The sequence below is a fragment of the Cantharellus anzutake genome (genome assembly GCF_015039405.1).
Source record: "Cantharellus anzutake strain C23 chromosome Unknown EI90scaffold_28, whole genome shotgun sequence".
Classification (NCBI taxonomy): Eukaryota; Fungi; Basidiomycota; class Agaricomycetes; order Cantharellales; family Hydnaceae; genus Cantharellus; species Cantharellus anzutake.
In genome coordinates this window covers 182,441-200,998 of record NW_024066978.1, presented here as the reverse complement: position 1 = coordinate 200,998, position 18,558 = coordinate 182,441, and the positions used below count along the sequence as shown (strand labels likewise).

Genomic DNA, 18,558 nt, shown 5'->3' with positions numbered 1-18,558 from the left:
GCGCCGTTATCGCCACCGTCATCACCCACTGCTCCCTCCGACTCTTCCTCTGTCCTCTGCTCGTCCTCCTCACTCGAATTCTCCCCACTGTCCGCCTCACTCTCGACCACACCCCTCCTCTTCACGTTACCATGCGGCTCCTCACCAACCCGTCCCGCGACTGCGCCATGCTCGACCAGGTCACACCTCTGCCTCACCCGGGAGCATTCCTGGCAGGCCTTGCCAGGACCACGCACGCAGCGGACCTTACGTCTGACACACCGCAAGCAAGAGGTCCGCTCTCGACTGGGCAACTCGACCTCCACGACTTGGCGCTGACGAAAGTAACCATCAGTATTGTTCAATTAGAGATGAGTTCAAGAAAATGGGCCTACTTACCTTGTTAGGCGCCGAGCCCTCGCCTGATTCCTCTGCGCGTCTCTTCTCTTGTCGAGCTCGCGCCAACTCCTTCTGGGCTCTGGCCCGTTGCTCCCTTTTCTCCCTCTCAACCTTCCTCCTTTCTCGTTCTTCCGCCTCGCGCGCCTTACGCTCCTCCTCCTCCCTCACCCGTCGATCCTCCTCCTCCTTCTGGGCCTGCAATCAACGCAGGCGTCGTTCACGAGCTTTGGCCATCGCCAGCTCCTCAGAATCTGACATGCGCTCTTCTAGCGCCGCGTCCACCCAGAGAGACAGGTCGAGAATGTTGTTAGCGTGCGCCAAAGACATTGTAGGAAGTATCGAGAAGCGAGAGTGAGAGTGATGAACAAAAATTTTGATTCTAGCCAGCGGAAACGAAATCCCCGGAAGTTGCTGGAAAACTCTCACGCCGTGGAACTTAGGCCTTCAGGGGTTCAGGCCTAAGAGGGGGATACTGTCACGGCCCCGCAAAGTCCCCGCCCCTCTACCACTTTCTGCACCCCCATTCTTACGCCGTTACTCGCGCCCGTTAATCTCGCCATTGCCCATCACTTAGCGGCGCCGATAGTGGTTCCCGTTCTACGGCCCCGTAGCAGCGCCTCCTTCGTTTTCCCGCCACCACTTGGGTTCCTCAACCATTCGGCTGGTATCATTTTATTCTATTCACTCGCTTAACTAACTAGCGGTTGTTATGGTCGCCGTTGATCCGCTCCTTATTGACATTCCTTATTGACAATTGATTATTCCTTTATTGATATTTGATTTATACGTATATTGACATTCTGATCCGCGTGCCTAGATTGTCGGCCTATCCATTCTGCCTCCCAACTTCGCCGTTCTCTGTTCCATTCATCTCTTCTGTTCCATTACCCTGGTCCTCATCGCTCTTTAGTTCTGTCGTACTTATCATCTCATTCCCGTCCCGTGCCGGACCGACCGGTCCCTTCTCTGTTCTCCTTTCCTATTTATACTTGTAGTTTACTGTCGATGTACCTCAGTTCGAATATCGACTAGAATTCCCCCCCTAAGTACTTTCATCTTAAGTTCGCCCCTCAACTTCATCCCTGCTTAAGTCAACGTCGCCGCAAGGTCTTTCCCGCTAACGTGAAATACGGGACAGCCTAGAACACGTGGCGCAACGCTCTGGCAAAGTCGTTGAAGCCGAAGTCCCAACCCCCTCGACGCCTTGCAACGGAGTAGCTCATTAGCTAAGTGACCACTTATGCCGCCGTACTCCGCCCCGCTTCCTGCGATCCCCTCGAACATAGTTTCTGACACTATGCCGGAAACTCTGGTATCTGGTAAAGTTCATTGGTTGGCCAAGCACAGAGAACCAATGGCTCCAATGAGACCACTTAGCCCATGCCCCCAACTGGATTGAGGAATTCCACAGGATGCATCCCCAAGCCCCAAGGAGAGAGAGAGAGAACCATCTGGCCACTTCAAGGTGAAGCGGTTCAAGGAGGGGGTGATGTCAGGGCACACCCACCTGACCCAGTTCCACCCAGGCCCACCCAGGCCCACCTCACCCACTCCCTGCTACCCATCCTTCCTCCCTCCTCCTCCCTCCCTCTTCCCCTCCTTCTCTTTCCTCCCTTTTCCCTCTTTCCTCTTTCTCCTTTATTTCATTCTCCCTTTCTGTTTATTCTTTCTATTTACATGGACCACCTTCCCTTGTATCATTGTACTGTTGACCTGTCCGGCTCAGACACCCTGGACGACTTCCCACTATGCCTAGCATGCACACCTGCAGTGGATGCCCTCGGGATCCCCTGCGGGGTCACCTGGATGGCTGTGGCTCTCTCCGTGGATGACGTGGCACCTGTCATGTGACCCAAGCTGCATGTACATAAATGTACCTGAAGTGGGAACTGAAGAAGTAACCTTCTTCTCACGTTTTCCACTTCAGGTAAGTAGTGTAGTTCTTCCTTTTAATAACAATTCACATTTTCCACTTCAGTCTAAGTGGCCAGGGACTACAGTCCCAGATTGGGCCCATCAGCACACATGCCCGCTTCGCTCCCCGAGAGGGTCCCTCTGCTGGGTGCTACATCCGGGCCCCCTCCACCCCGGACACATCCCTGACACTACCATTGACCCAGCTGCAGTGCAGCATGCCTGGACCTGGACACACTGGATGACCTCCTGCACACCAGATGCTCCTGGGACCTCTTGTGGGGGCACCTGGATGGATGTGGCTGTGTGCATAGATGATGTGGCACTTCCCACGTGGCCTTAACCACATGTATATAAACACAGCCTAAGTGGGAACTGAGAAGCAACCTTCTTCTCACACTTCCCACTTTAGGCAAGTAGCTTACATTCCCCTTGTTAGTAATAATAACACACTTCCCACTTTAGCCTAAGTGGCCAGGGACACTTGTCTGCTTTGGGCCCATTGTTACGCACGCCTGCGTCACACCCTACCAGGCCCTCAGCCCTGGGCGACATACCCAGACGCTGTAGGCAGGATAATCGCCCACACACAGAGCCAACTAAGATACCTGCTTCCGACATTCAGAAATCTACTTTCATTCATGCAATGACTCAGTACAGATTTGGTATCCAAAAATAGTGCTAATTGGTACGATTCTGACGATACCAAGGTGGAACTAAGCCACCTACCCTGTCGATGGCACCAGTAACCACTGACGCCAAGGGAAAAGGTAGGGAGATCGACCCAGGACAACTGGCTGGATCGTCGACTGCAGGGGAGAGTGGAACTTCTCCATTCCATTTCAGACCAGGCTTCATGCCCGCGCCGTTCATTCTGTTGTCCCAACCCACGAATGGTGGGGTGAAAATACCATGTGTTGATGCTACTCAAACATGTAATTTCCCTCCCGACCATGGGAGAAAGAAAGCAGTGCCGATGAAGGCCACTGTGGAGACGATACAGGAGGAAGACGGTGATGCGGAAGTCACCAGTGTTCTGTATGATTATTACACACGGAAAAAACACCCGATCTACGTCCAGGATCGTGTAGATGACATTGGTGGACAGCCTGCCAAGGTCAGACCTATCTTCGCTAAGCGTAGTCTCAGCGAATCTACTTTCGACTTTAATGCCCATCTGGATGCAGATGCAGCATTCGTATACAACGTGGGTCGTGGGGCAAACAGTGAAGACCTCGAAAGACTGTCCCACGGCACAGCACTCAGACGGGTGCTGGATAACTACCACCGATTCTCATAACCGCCTGCAGCTCCAGAAGGGAGCAAGAGGCATGTAGACCAAGTTAGGTCTAACTCGGGAAGAAGGCCCCACCATCCGAGTGGGGATGGTGATGACGAGGATGGTGGTGAGGGTGGCTTGTCCTGGCCCAACCCACCATTTCTTGACCCATTTGGCACCAAAGCAAAACGGGAGCCCTCATCCAACTTTCCAAACCGCTCGTCTGTACGACCTGGTTTGTTTGACTCAACCATGCATTCATACGCAGCACCTGCAGCACGAGTAGTGCCTGATCCATCTGAGTTCATGACTCAGCTTCTTGAGTCTGCATGCCAAAGTGTGGAGGTTCGAATCCTGCAGCCACTGCCTGCAGATGTATGCCCAGAACTGCTCAAAAAGATGCAGGGACTGACTCCGACCATCAAATGGTCTGGAGAGAATAACTCGAAAATATTCCACAACTGGCTGCACTCATGGCTAGCCTATATGTCATCGTGTGGGTGGAAGGGTGAAGTTTATAACGAGTTTCACATCCACACTTTGACAACCGCCGTTGAAGGCGAGGCACAAGACCTCCTGATGCACTATATATGCATTGGAGTGCAGAACGGGGTAACTCCCCCATTCTGGGATCTACTAGAGATCCTTATCTGCACCTTCATCAAGAAGTCTGCAGCAGTAGCATCCACGAAAGCGTTCAAAACGCTTTCATACGATTCCACAAAGGGAATCAAACACTTCTATAACCAGCTGTATCGTGCAGCTGAGGAGATGATCACGCCTCCTGACCAGGCAACGTTCAATGAACGTTTCCTGAATGCCATCCCTGGCGAAATGTGTCGGGAGATGGTTATGCGCCACAAAATTTCCGTGGACTACACAACAAAAGACAAGTTGTGGACTGCTGTTGTAGGAGAAATAACGGCCACACTATGGAAACCCATTATGGAAATATGCCAGATAAAGCACAAAACCTCATATGACAAGTAGATATGAGAAAATAGAAGGACCAGAATTTTTACGAATTATTATGACTACACACGATAAATCGAAAGAAAAAAAAATAGCAAAAATACTTCAAGCTTACCATCAACGAGACGGAATTCTCGGGGGAATTTATAGCAAATATTAAACCAAGAATTATGACAATCGACCTAGATTTGACTATAAAAACAATCAGAGAACCTCCACGGAAACTACTTTCCCACGTCCGCACACATAGCCAAGAATGGAAGTACCACGGAACAAGGATTCCTCAGGAACTAATGCAAAATTCAAAGTCGTGTTTATAATAGGAAATATAGATGTCCACCAAACGGACCCAATGAGAGTAATTACAGGGGAAACTACTCATAAACAACGGAGATATGACTAAAACTCCTGCAAAAACGAGGACAATGCCTAAAAGGGAAGCGCGAAGATTAACCAGTAACGACCGAGACAAGCTTGATAGCCCATTAGAAAGGAAGGGATTCAATCTTAATCCTCCCAAATTTTCATAATAAAAGGATCATGCGTTAATGAGATATCCAATAACGGGAATAGTGACATCAAAAGTCCGAGCTTAGGGAAAAGATGATGTTTGCGTAGGATCCATAATTAAAACATACAACGAAATTTACACGGAAATTATTAAAAATGGGGAACTATAGTTATGCAAATTTTCAGCCCAAACAGTCCAGCCGTTGTGAAGTTATACCCATGATGGGAATATAGAAATCCGCATCATGTACATGTGAGGGTGGCGATGCGCAGGGAACCGGCCGTCGGAACCGAGATCCGCACTTCGGCAGATCATGAAGACCAATTTCTGTCCAAATAAGGAAGAGCCCGGTCAAAACAAAGCACGGAAAGTGCAAAACAACCTTAAATCATGAGGGAAAAATCGGAAATAAATCACAGAAGCCCATATGAAAGAAATAAACACCCACGCATATCATAAATCCCGAACAATTAAACGGAAACGGCACCCGCATACGAACGACTATGGGAATGACGCACGTGATTGCCGAATGTGCATGCGAACTTTTGCTAACTCAACGAATACCAGGAAATAGGACACAACCTTGGTACCATTGGAAAGGTGGGAATAAATGAAAATTTATGATACCAAGAACGTGAGAAAACATCCAGAAATGAATGAGATATAGGGACATGAAGTTAGAAACCTGAAAACGCGCGGTGTTAAAAACCCGAGTTGTGGAAGAAGGGGTAAAATGCGTGAGTCCGAATGCAGGCGGGGCTTGACTAGAGGGGCTCGACTAGAGGGGGGTCTGAGGGCTCCGGTAGTGAACCGAAGCTTCTCAGGGAGCCCGGTTCTGCTGGGTGGTACAAGAGGCTCTAAGAAGGACGCGGCCTCAGCGACTTGGGGGGAGCGCTGTGCCTCCGTTACATCTCAGTTAGTCCTTGTATTTCTTATGTCTGAGGTGTCTTGTAGAACAGGGACAGGATTCACTCAGAGGGACTTTGGGTGGCATTTTAGTTGAGATTAGAACTAAGGAACTACGGGTTCTAATCTACGTGTATTTATAAAGGAGGATGGGGAGGACTTTAGTCAAAGCCCGAAATGACAAAATGGGGGAAACACCGAAAGGTACCAAATGATACCAAGAGGTACCAAAAGGTTCCGGACGATATCTAAAACGGGGAACCGAGGTGTCGGGCCAAGGAGGGCGGAGTTGGAGGCCGGAAAATGAATGGGGAAGACAAATGGGTAAAGGGGGTTAGCCGACTGAATGGTAGTAAGAAGGTAGTCGTGCTAAGAATGGAAGATGACTAATAAGTGATAACGTGAGGGAGATCACCGAAGGATGCGGGTAGCTCCAAAAGCGGAGTTGCGTATCCGAAGGATGTTAGGTGACTCCAATAAAGGAAGTGGGTGGAGGAAAGGTTTAAGAGCATGTCACGGGATGTCGGAGGTCCATCAGGATATCGGAGCAAATTCGGGGTCTCTGAATGTTCCGACTCGGGACCGAGGCTCCGGGATGGGAGTGGCCAAGGTTCGGTGTGCCGCAACCAGAACGGAGCTGGGACAGTCAGGAGGGAAGGTGACCTGGAGAGTGGGGAGGCATGGTGTAGGGGATGGTGAAGTTGTTAGGAAGGTGTGAAGTGGTGGGAGTGCGCGGGGTCGGGATTCCGGGATATGACACGCGGGAAAACAGCTTCAAGAGGTCCAGAGTCCTAAATAAAATACATAAAAATATGATATCTTCAAGGACGACCTACTATAACAACCAACAATACATATGGAGGATTAGGATGTGATAATACAAAAGGGAATCAGGGAATATGAACGAAATTCACGAAAACCACTAAACTTTTCAGTCTCATTTTAACTAAATGTCACTAAATAAAAATGGAATAAATCAGCTGAAGGTCTCAGCACAGCCGTACGCATAGTAATGCGAAGTTTGAATTCAGAATCATCGAGTCATAGCAAATTTAAAGGGAATTTGAAATAGGTAACTGCAGCAAATGCAGCGCAGCCAAGTTCCAATTAACCATTAAAATAGCTTAGGTGAGGGAGGACAATAAGAATTCTAGGCGCAGTCTGACCGCAGTAGAACCGCAGTTCAGCGCAGCAAAAGCGCAGTAGAACTATAGCATGAAAATTCATTTTTATTCAGTTTGAGAAAAATACACTGTAAATAAATCCTGTAAATAGAAGGTAGAGCGTGAAAAAGGAAGGCGACCCAAGGAGCATAAAAGGGAGACCCTTTCTGCGACTTTTCGCCCCCCTTAGAGAAGTAAGAAAATAGAGTATTATTTTTCTCAAGCATTTCTGGTTGTCACTCCAGTGCAAAAAAGTGATATACAGTTAAGATTGCCACTGTAGTAAAAGGCAGCAATTAAGGAGAGAAATATTAAGTAGATATTTCAACAGGAGAGCTGGTTAACACTGCAGATTTCAAAGTGTAAACACAAAACAGTTATCTTGCTACTGTTAAAACAAGCAATAAAATAAGACAAAAATAAAATAAACCCAAGGGACACTCCAGACACAATCCAAATTCATTAACTGAATAGAATCTTTGAAACTTCACCAAGTAGAAGATTAAATTCAAGTTTAAATCCAAATTAAACAACGCTACACAGAATTACACCTAGACAAATTAATAAATTTCAATAAAGAAACAGCTCCGCAGGGCTCGGTTTATCTGTAAGTCAATTCCCAGGAACTTTAAAACTAACCCATAAAAATAGAATTAGCCAAAACACTCGGATTGGTACTATATTTACAATAAATAACACTAGTACACTTCCCCATCCTAACTAAAGAACCAGGGAACAGCTTGGTGGTGGTCTCGTTTGAACCTCCCAACTGACCTTCCTTCGTTCTCTCCTTCAGCGGGTGTGAAAGACGGCTACTCCAAACACAATGCTTGGAGAGGGATCCTGGCAAAACCTGGGGATTTCCCTAGGTTCTCGATCGTCAATGGCCTAATTTTCCGTCTGAATGATTCAGGCGAGCCACAACTTGTCCTCCCCGATTCTATTCATAGAGGGGAGAGGATAATGGGCATCGTGATTGAGCATGCACACCAAATCCTTGGTCACCTCGGCACCAAGAAGACGCTCGAGTACATACGCAAACACTACTGGTGGTCTTTGATGTCAAAAGACATCGAGAAATTCTGCACGTCCTGCGGGACATGCCAGACGACCAAGAAAAGCAAACTCAGATATCCGGGACTGCTTCACCAGCTCCTGGTCCCTGAGAAACCTTGGGAGTCAATCGCCATGGATTTCGTCGGACCATTCCCGACGAGCCTGAGTTATAACTACCTTTGGGTAGTTCTGTGCCGACTAACGTGCCAGGTTCACCTAGTGCCTGTGACGACCCAGGTCAAGACTATTGAGCTGGCACATCTGTTCCTGCAACATGTCGTGCGCTTGCATGGCATGCCAACATCCATCATGTCAGACTGCGACACGGAGTCTACGTCTCAATTTTGGACTGAGTTACACTGACTCATGGGTGTTAAACTCAAGTTAACTACCGCATTCCATCCTCAAGGGGATGGCCAAGCAGAACGAGCGATCCAGACGGTGGTCCAGATCCTTCGGTCATTCGTACGACCCGATCAGCGAGATTGGGCCATGCATATACCCATGGTAGAATTCGCATTGAACTCAAGTGCAAATAAATCAACGGGATTCGCCCCATTTGAGTTGGTATATGGATACCTCCCACAGATGACCATGTCTCTGCCGTCATCTGAATTGCCGGGGGTAAAATCCTTTGCCCAGCGGGCCCTGGACAACATCCAGGCCGCTCACAGTGCTATTATTAAGAGTCGTGTAGAACAGGCTATCCAGGCAAACCGACATCGGCGCCCTGATTCCCCCAAACTGAAGAAAGGGGACTACGCATATCTTTCAACGAAAGATCTGAACCTCCCCAAGGGGAGGGCGCATAAGTTGTTGCCAACTTATATTGGCCCCTACAAAATACTGGAGGTATTTGAGGACTCATCAAACTACGTCCTCAGGCTTCCCCCAGTGTTGACGCAAAGAAACATCTTTGCGAAGTTCCACGCCTCATGGCTCGCACCTCATGAGCTGAATGATTCTGTGCTGTTCCCTGGGCGCGCTGTAGAAGTATTTTACAACTTTGGCGATGACCCAGAATGGGAATACCAGGTTAAGGAAATCGTTGACCATCGATGGGACGACAATAAGTCTTTGTGGTTCCGTGTCCGATGGGGACTTGGTGACCTTACTTGGGAACCCTTGGCCAACGTAAACGATCTAATTGTGTTGGATGACTACCTAACAGTACAAGGGGTAGAGAACGTCGAGGAACTGAACCGTCAACGACGGGATCAGATGCCGGACAATAGATCCAGCGGACCATCACGACCGCGGCGTGAATGTCACCTACCGGTCCAATACCAGTGGATATCAATGCCTTATCATGGCCAACTATGGTGTTGAAGCCATGAGTTGCCTAAACTGGCAAGTCCGGGAATATCCGAATAATCGGATAAATGCGACGAAAGCGGGATCAAATCCTGCTTCGTACCATCAAATTTGAAATCGCTCAAATGAACGTGACTGAATCCCCCCTCGCTGATTCCTCCCTCGACCTTTCCCCCATCAAGGAGGCCCTCGTAGACTCCAGTCCTAACTCCCCACCTGTAAGTCCCACCATGGATGCTGCCATGTCGTCAATGGACAACAACTCCACAGTCGCTCAGACTGTCACCCCTGAAGTGCCCAGCACGGGCGTTTTAACCCCAAAACAGGACAATTTGGCCCTGCCCACTCGCATAAGCGCAAGTGAGAGATACCCCCACCTGCCGCGTTCCATGCAGACAGGGCTCGATCAACTCGAAATGATTACTGAAGTCGTGTGGGCCCGTATCGAGAAGAAACTCGAGAAATGTAAAGAGACTACGTTCGAAGATGAACGTAGGAATGATGAACTCGATGAGCTCAAGAATAAGTATGAGATGCTGCAGAACAAGGCCGACAACCTGCATTCTGAAAACGACCATCTTCATCGATGAGTCGAATCCCTCTGAAAGGCCAATGACGAACTCAACAAGGATGTCTTTAGAGTCGCGTGCACGGCAAGGGGAGGCCCTGCGTCTCCCAAACCCGCCCCGATCCAATCTTCTGCTCCCTCATCGTCACGGCCCACTGTTCCCCAAACCATCGTTATCCCCGGGGTTGGCCTGGTGGATCCTGCGTCGGCCAAGTCTGTGCCGTCGAAAAAAACCACCTCTTCCAAGAGATGGGCTCCCACGTCCGACGATGACGAGATGGAAGGCGAATGGGTCGTCGATCCTGATGCCCCATTTGAAGAATTCGTCACGAACCGTCCCCCCGGCTACCATTACTACAAGTACTACAATGCCAAACTCACTGAAGTGCATGGTGAACCCCTACCCCCACCGACATATTGTCGATCAGTGGCCCTTCCTACCTGCTTTTATGACATCGACCATGTCGATAGAATCGAATTCCCAGACACGGCTGCGCTCATCCGCGACAAAGAACCTAAGTGGTTTGAGTTGGTTCGTAACTACATACACACCGAAGAAGGTGTGAGGTTCTATGCTACAATGTACCATCTTGCCTGGTCATTCAAGACAGGCAAGCCCTTGCAAGAGGACGTCGACACCTGTACCGACTGGTACAGGGTGGCTACAAACAACCGTGCCTCACGAATGCGTATGTCATGCGATGACATTGAGATGGAGGCGAAAAGACTTCCTGACCAGTACCCCCCGGCTTGTATTGCACGGATGTACATCCTCACGTGTCGATGGATAAAACCAATGACTGACGATGTAGGCAGGATAATCGCCCACGCACAGACTCGGCTCGGATACCCACTTCCACGATCAGAAAACAACTTTCATTCACGCGACGACTCGGTACAAATTTGGTATCCAAAAAATAGTCCTAATTCATACGATTCTGACGATACCAAGAACGTCCCAATCGGTGGAGATTTGACGGAGTTCCGTGTTGGAGAAGTTAGGCACAGCAGGTCACGGGCATGTGCGGGCGTGGGAATCTCAGGCGGCAACCCAGAATTCCAGCCTCACTCGTTCCCACGGCGTCAAATAAATTGGTAAAAATGCTCATTGGCTGCGTGAGAGTTATCTCCGGCTACATTTTCAATTTAGGCTCTTAATTCCGTAAATCCATTGAGATATCGCTTATTTTCTCTTATTTTCATATTTTGCCATCATTTCAGATATTGATTGATATTCTTTTATTGTTACTGTTACCCTTTTTTATTACTTTGCCTAATAAGGTATGCAGGTGCCATATGGTACCAATATTTCTCATCAATTATTCTAAAAATAATTGTTCCTTATATCCTGTACATACCGGATTTTGGAATAGAAGTTCTCCCCTCCCCCAAAATTCTCTAAGGTGCTAGGACGCGCTAGAGAGGGTGTGAGTGTGTGGAATTCCAACAGTAGGAATAAGGGCAGTGATCTAGCTCACAACGAGTGAGTAGTGGACACTGAGCCCGGACCTTGCGGAATCCCGGAGAACCCACACGGAGTTAAGGATCGAGAACGTAGCGAGTTTAGTGGAGAAAGTAGAGTTTAGGGAGAGTTGTCCCCCATGAGCTGTGTCAGCATAGAGAGCCACGAGCCCTCTTTCAACGATGCTCGTGAGCATCGTAAAATTCAACACCAGGAACGAGCACTTATGTACTCGAACCCTCCCCCAACGTCGTACTCAAACCCGCCTATGATGTATGCGAGCCCACACCCTGTGGCATATTCAAACGCCCCACCTCCGCCGCAATACCCCCCTCCGACGTATGCACACTCGTCAGTGTATGAATCCGCCCATGCACCACCAGTGCGAGGGCGTGCTCCCTCTTCTCATGGATGTGGCCATCCCACGCACCATGTCCATTACTCGCACCATCGTCAAGACGAGGATTCGTCCATGAACGACGCTGACGTCGAGACTTGTCACTACGACGACAACTATCTGAGTGACGATGTCGCTGTCGACGCAGCTAGGTCCACGATGACTCGTAGGACTACGTCGAATCGCCCATCTGGCTCTGGCCCGTCCGGGTCAGCGCCGCGTAAACAAATGAGGAACTGACCCCCTCACATCCATACCTTCGTCAACGACAATGCCATCGTTGATTACTCACTGTCGTCAACGACAAGGCCATCATTGATTAATAATTTCCTACCTTCATCGACAACAATGCTGTCATTGATTGTCTACTCTGTACCCTTCATCCTTCGTCAACGGCAACGTCGTTGATTATTCATCTCCTTTGTCGGCGACAACTCTGCCGTCGACGACCTACACTGTCAACATCATCACGGTGGACGATGGTATTTAATAAACTCACAACGACGAGAAAGTCGTTCCATCGTCGACAACACTGTCGTCGAGATCTGGGTGCATATGTTCCAGGAGAAACTCTAAGTGGGCTTCGCCTACAAACTACTATTATAGCCTCCTGCAATGAGTGTGCCCCCGTTTGCATACATCCTTTGTATGTAGAACGTTAAAAAATTTTATTTCTTTAAAATGCTTGCTTTCCCCTTGTGTATATATGCTAGTACCCTGTCTGCGATCTAGTATCGCAAGGGAGGAGGATGTGAGGCCCCGGCCCATGTCTATATTCCACCCACAACATCAGTTGATGTTGTGTTGTGTAATAATTATGTCATGATGCTAATTTAGCGTTGCGGAAGCTTCTCTATTTATTTGTGCTGAGAATGTATAAGATTGTATATAAACCCTCGGGGTAGCTGTAAAAGGCGGATCAGCCTTTACTTCTACCCCGTTAATATACAGCCAAATCAAGCGTATACTTAGATGGACTACTGAGGCCTGAGGCGAATGGGGGAACGGAACGTTACCGTCCCCAAACTAGTAAGATACCTTTCATCCCCTCAGCAACTTCAAGGAGTTAGCAGCTTCCACACCTGGCCTCACCCTCCAGCCACTCCCAGCTGGGGTCTGGATCCTGACACCTCTTCGGTTGCAATCATAGGAGCAGCAGTTGCAGCCTTCATTTTATGGGGGAAAAATCAGTGTTATCTAACATGAAAGGTGATTATTTATATCAATATCTAAATAGGGAACTGCAATTTGTTCAATAGAAGAAAATGAACCACTGGCCTTGAACTCATTAAGTGCCAATGCAAGTCTATCAACAGGTCAGGAGACTTCTTCAGGGTGAAGCTCCTGATGTCCCTTGAGTGTGTCTAACCTTTCCAAAATGGTGCTGAATCTACTTTTGAGCCCTTTTTCAAAGCCCACAAATGTCTGGATGAATTCCCTCCACAGCACATCTTCTCGTGGTGCAACAACGGAGAACGGTAGGTCTCCCTTTGTCATTGCTTCATCAACAGGGGGATTATTAGTCCCTGTCAGCTCACCACTCATGGTTGGAAGTAGGGGCACAGGTGCTGAAGGGCCTGTGCCTCTCACTGCTGAAGGAGAGAACGAAGGAAGGTCAGTTGGGAGGTTTGGACGAGACCACCACCAAGCTGTTCCCTGGTTCTTTAGTTAGGATGGGGAAGTGTACTAGTAATATTTGTTGTAATTAAAGTACCAATCCAAGTGTTTTGGCTAATTCTATCTTATGGGTTAGTCTAAAAGTTTCTGAGAATTGACTTACAGATAAACCGAGCCCTGCAGAGCTGTTCCTCTGTTGTAATTTCTCAATTTGTCTGGGTGTAATTCTGTGTAGAGTTGTTTAGTTTGGATTTTAAATCTTCTACTCAGTTAATGGGTTTAGATTGTTGGAATTTGCATGTGGTCTTTTAGGGAAACCTAAAAGTTGGACATACTGGGAATTGAACTCCAGTCTTCTGGATCGCGAACTCAGCGTGCACAGCCATTACACCATACACCCTGTTAGGCTGAGGTGGTTATTTTCAACATAGATTGTGTCTGAAGTGTCCCTTAAGTTTGTTTTATTTTTGTCTTATTTTATTGCTTGTTTTAACAGTAGCAAAATAACTGTTTTGTGTTTACACTTTGAATTCTGGAGTGTTAACCAGCTCTCCTGTTGAAATAATTACTTAATATTTCTCTCCCTAATTGCTGCCTTTTACTACAGTGGCAATCTTAACTGTATATCACTTTTTTGCACTGGAGTGACAACCAGAAATGCTTGAGAAAAATAATACTCTATTTTCTTACTTCTCTGAGGGGGGCGAAAAGTTGCAGAAAGGGTCTCCCTTTTATACTCCTTGGGTTGCCTTCCTTTTTCACCCTCTACCTCGTATTTACAGGATTTATTTACAATGTATTTTCCTCAAACTGAATAAAAAGTGAAATTTTCACACTATAGTTCTACTGCACTGAACTGTGGCTCTACTGCAGTCAGACTGCACCTAGAATCCTTATTGTCCTTCCTTGCCTAAACTATTTTAATGGTTAATTAGAACTTGACTGTGCTGCATTTGTTGCAGTTTCCTATTTCAAATTCCTCATCTTTACCATTAAGTTCACTATGACTCAGTGATTCTGAATTCAAACTTCGCATTACTATGCATACGGCTGCACTGAGACCTTCAGCTGATTTATTCCATTTTTATCCAGTGACATTTAATTAAAATGAGACTTGAAATGGTAAATGAGTGAATTATTCAGGTTTAGAACTGAAAGAAAAAGTTGCTAGTAGTCAAGAATTACTCAAACGAATGTATTATAGCTCTCCACTTCATTAGAATATTGTTCCCTAAAATTCCTGCCATGGTCCATCGTAGTTTAGTGGTTTTCATGGATTTTGTCCATCTCCCCTGATTCCCCTTTGTATTATCACATCCTAGTCCTCCATATGTATTGTTCATTGTTATAGTAGGTCGTCCTCGAAGATATCATATTTTTACGTATTTTATTTAGGGCTCTGGACCTCTTGAAGCTGTCTTCCCGTGCATTTTCAGGTTTCTAACTTCATGTCCTTGTATCTCATTCATTTCTGGATGGTTTTCACGTTCTTGGTATCATAGATTTTCAATTATTCCCACCTTCTGGTACTAAAGTTGTGTTCTATTTCCTGGTATTTGTTGAGTTATCAAAAGTTTGCATGCACATTCGGTAATCATGTGCATCATTCCCATAGTCATTCGTATGTGGGTGCCGTTTTGTTTAATTGTTCAGGATTTATGGTATGTGTGGGTATTTGTATCCTTCATATGGGCTTCCATGATTTATTTCAGATTTTTCCCTCATGATCTAAGGTTGTTTTGTACTTTCCATGCTTTGTTTTGACCAGGGTCTTCCTTATTTGGATGGAAATTGGTCTTCATGAGCTGCCGAAGTGCGGATCTCGGTTCCGATAGCTGGTTCCCTTCACATTGCCATCCTCACGTATCTTTAAACATGATGCAGATTTCTATACTCCCATCATTGGTATAACTTCACAACGGCTGGACCGTTTGGGCTGAAAATTTGCATAACTATAGTTCCTTAATTTCCGTGTAAATTTTGTTGTATGTTTTAATTATGGATCCTATGTAAACATCATCTTTTCCCTGAGCCCAGACTTTTGATGTCACTATTCCCGTTATTGGATATCTCATTAATGCGTGATCCTTTTATTATGAAAATTTGGGTGAATTAAGATTAGATCCCTTCCTTTCTAATGGACCATCAAGCTCGTCTCGGTCGTTACTGCTTGTTCTTCATGCTTGCCTTTTAAATGTTGTCCTCATTTTCCGGGAGTTTTAGTCATATCTCCATCATTTATGGGTAGTTTTCCCTGTAATTACTTTCATTGGGTCCGTTTGGGGGACATCTACAGTTCCTATTATAAACACGACTTTGAATTTTGCATTAGTTCCTAAGGAATCCTTGTTCCATGGTACTTCCATCCTCAGCTATGTGTGCGGACTGTTAGAACGTGTGGATTTGGATGACTCCAGAGTGGAATCAGAGACTTAGCGTGGAAGGACCTCAGCCTCAGCAACTCAGGCAGAGCACTGTGCCATTGCTGGTTGTCCTGGGGGTCCCTAATTTCGGATCTAGCAGAGGGAAAGTCTCTTGGGGGTATTTCAAGTCAATTTCGGACTGAGGTTACAAGTTACTATGTACATTGTATATAAGGAGGGGTCCGGAATCAAAAGGAGCAAGGGTACTCCGAAAGCAGACAAAGGGAGCTGGAAGGAGGAACAACGCCGAGGGTCAAGGGTTTGACTCAATGGTGTTTCCCAAAGGAGGAGTGAAGGACCAAGGCTCAATGAGGAAGGGAGGATGGGAGTGGGGAATGGCCAGCTGACCTAATAGAAAGGAAGCAGCAGCCCAAATAGGAATGAGGGAGAATAGTGGAATTGAATAGGACAATGCAATAGTTGCAAGGTCTGAGGTGAGTCCGGAAAGTCCGAACTCGGAAGTTAAACTCCGGAATATTGGCAAACATAATTAAATGGAATGAGCTAACCAATACAATGGGTATAAGCAGAGGTGGGGTCAAAGTCCAAGGTTGGAGCTAAGACCGGAGGTTCCAGAGATGGAGATGCAAACGGGATTCCAGAGTGGAGGTCCGGAGTCGGGAGCATAGGTGTTGCGTACTCGTCTGGAAGGTGTCGAGGTTGAGGTCAGACCCGGGATGTTCCAGAGTCGGACCGAAGGTGGTGTTGGAGCTGGAGGTGGGATAACCTCTTTGGAGTCAGCAAGGAGAAGGTGATGGAAGGGAAGTAGGGCCCTGGAAGTCAGTTTCAGAGTTCCGGGAGCCCGGAGCGGAGGTCGGGATTGTATGGTGTCAGGGTTCAGCACCCTGCCTTAGGGTGCCCTGGACTCCCCACCTACTTTACCCCCTTTTATTCTTTGACTGTTGCCTTGTTGTTGCCTTTGTGTGTTGTGTACATGCACGCGCACGGGATAGCGTGGGAACTTCCTGAGCAAGCAGCTCACCCAGAATGTTCCCACAGGTCACAGCCACAGTTCTGGGTGAGCAACTCACCCAGAACGTTCCCACGCTTACTGGGCACTGCCACCTGGATGTTCCCTCCGGGTCACACTACACAACTCTAGGAGCTGTATAGTTGTGGGCATGTGACCCATTCCTTTATATAGCAACCATGCAGGGAGATGAGACCTTTACCCTTCTTCTCATCTCATGCCCCACATAGGCAAGTGTATATATTATCTTTCCTTTTACTATACATCTCATGCCCCACATAGTGTGAGGACAGGTTAGATGGGGGTTGAGGTCAGGGAGCCTCCGAGTCCGAGGCTGGGCCCTGACATATGGATATGACATGGATGTGGGAAAGTAGTTTCTGTGGAGGTTCTCTGGTTGTTTTTATAGTCAAATCTTGGTCGATTGTCCTAATTCTTTGTTTAATATTTGCTATAAATTCCCCCAAGAATTCCGTCTTGTTGATGCTAAGCTTGAAGTATTTTTACTAATTTTCTTTCTTTCAATTTATCGTGTGTAGTCATAATAATTCGTTAAAATTCATTAAAATTCAGGTCCTTCTATTTTCTCATATCTACTTGTCGTATGGGGTTTTGTGATTTATCTGGCATATTTCCATAATGGGTTTCCATAGTGTGACCATTATTTCTCCTACAATGTGCTTTGCAACGTCAATCAAATTGGGAACAAGTGTGGGGTTAACTGGATTAACTTACTGAGCGTAAAAAAGTGTAAGCATGTGGTTATAAGTGCCTCACACTCCCAGTCCGTCGCACAAGTACGCTTTAATGAGCCATATTGTTAATGGGGGAGTAAAGGCTAAGGGGCCTTTCCTCCTACCCACGCATCTTATATGTATATGTGTATCTACATGATGTAATGCAGCTTAATATTATACAGGTTGTCTATGTTACTGAAGCGCAACTGCAGTCATGCTTGATGTGAAGTATGCAAAGGACAGACAATGTGTGGGTACACATTTTAAGTCCTTACACAGCTATTGCATTGTCCCATTCAATTCCACTATTCTCCCTCATTCTTATTTGGGATGCTGCTTCTTTCTATTCAGTCAGCTAGCCATTCCCAACTCCCATCCTCCCTCCTTCCTCCTTGGGCCTTGGCCCTTCACTCCTCCTTTAGTTGAGTCAAACCCTTGACCCTTGGTGTTGTTCCCCCTTCCAGCTCCCTTTGGTCTACTTCCAGCCTACCCTTGTTCCTTTTGACTCCAGACCTCCTCCTATGTATACAATGTACCTAGTAACTTGTAACCTCAGTCTGAAATGCCCCATAGAGACTCACCCCTTGCTAGATCTGAAATTAAGGACCAACAGGACAACCAGCAATGGCACTGTAAGGGATTAACCTTACTTCACTATAATTCCGATTACAGTGATATCATTATGTTGCATCACTATAATTCCCATTATAGTGATGCTATTATTTCTTTATTTATTTGTGCCAAGATATGTAAATTACATATATATACCTTGGAGTAGTTGTAAGCCTTTTACCTCTACCCCATTGAATATACAGCTCATCAAAGCTTATGGTTAGACAGACTAACTGAGGCCTGAGGTGAACAGGGGAACAGAACGTTACCATCCCCAAA

At 46.9% G+C, this 18,558-nt stretch overlaps 1 non-coding gene across 1 annotated transcript; it reads right to left on the bottom strand.

The window, feature by feature from the left end:
* Positions 1-13,863: 13,863 nt before the first annotated feature.
* EI90DRAFT_t134 lies at positions 13,864-13,937 on the bottom strand. Its single transcript has one exon. It is a non-coding gene; the product is annotated as a tRNA-Ala (tRNA).
* Positions 13,938-18,558: the final 4,621 nt, after the last annotated feature.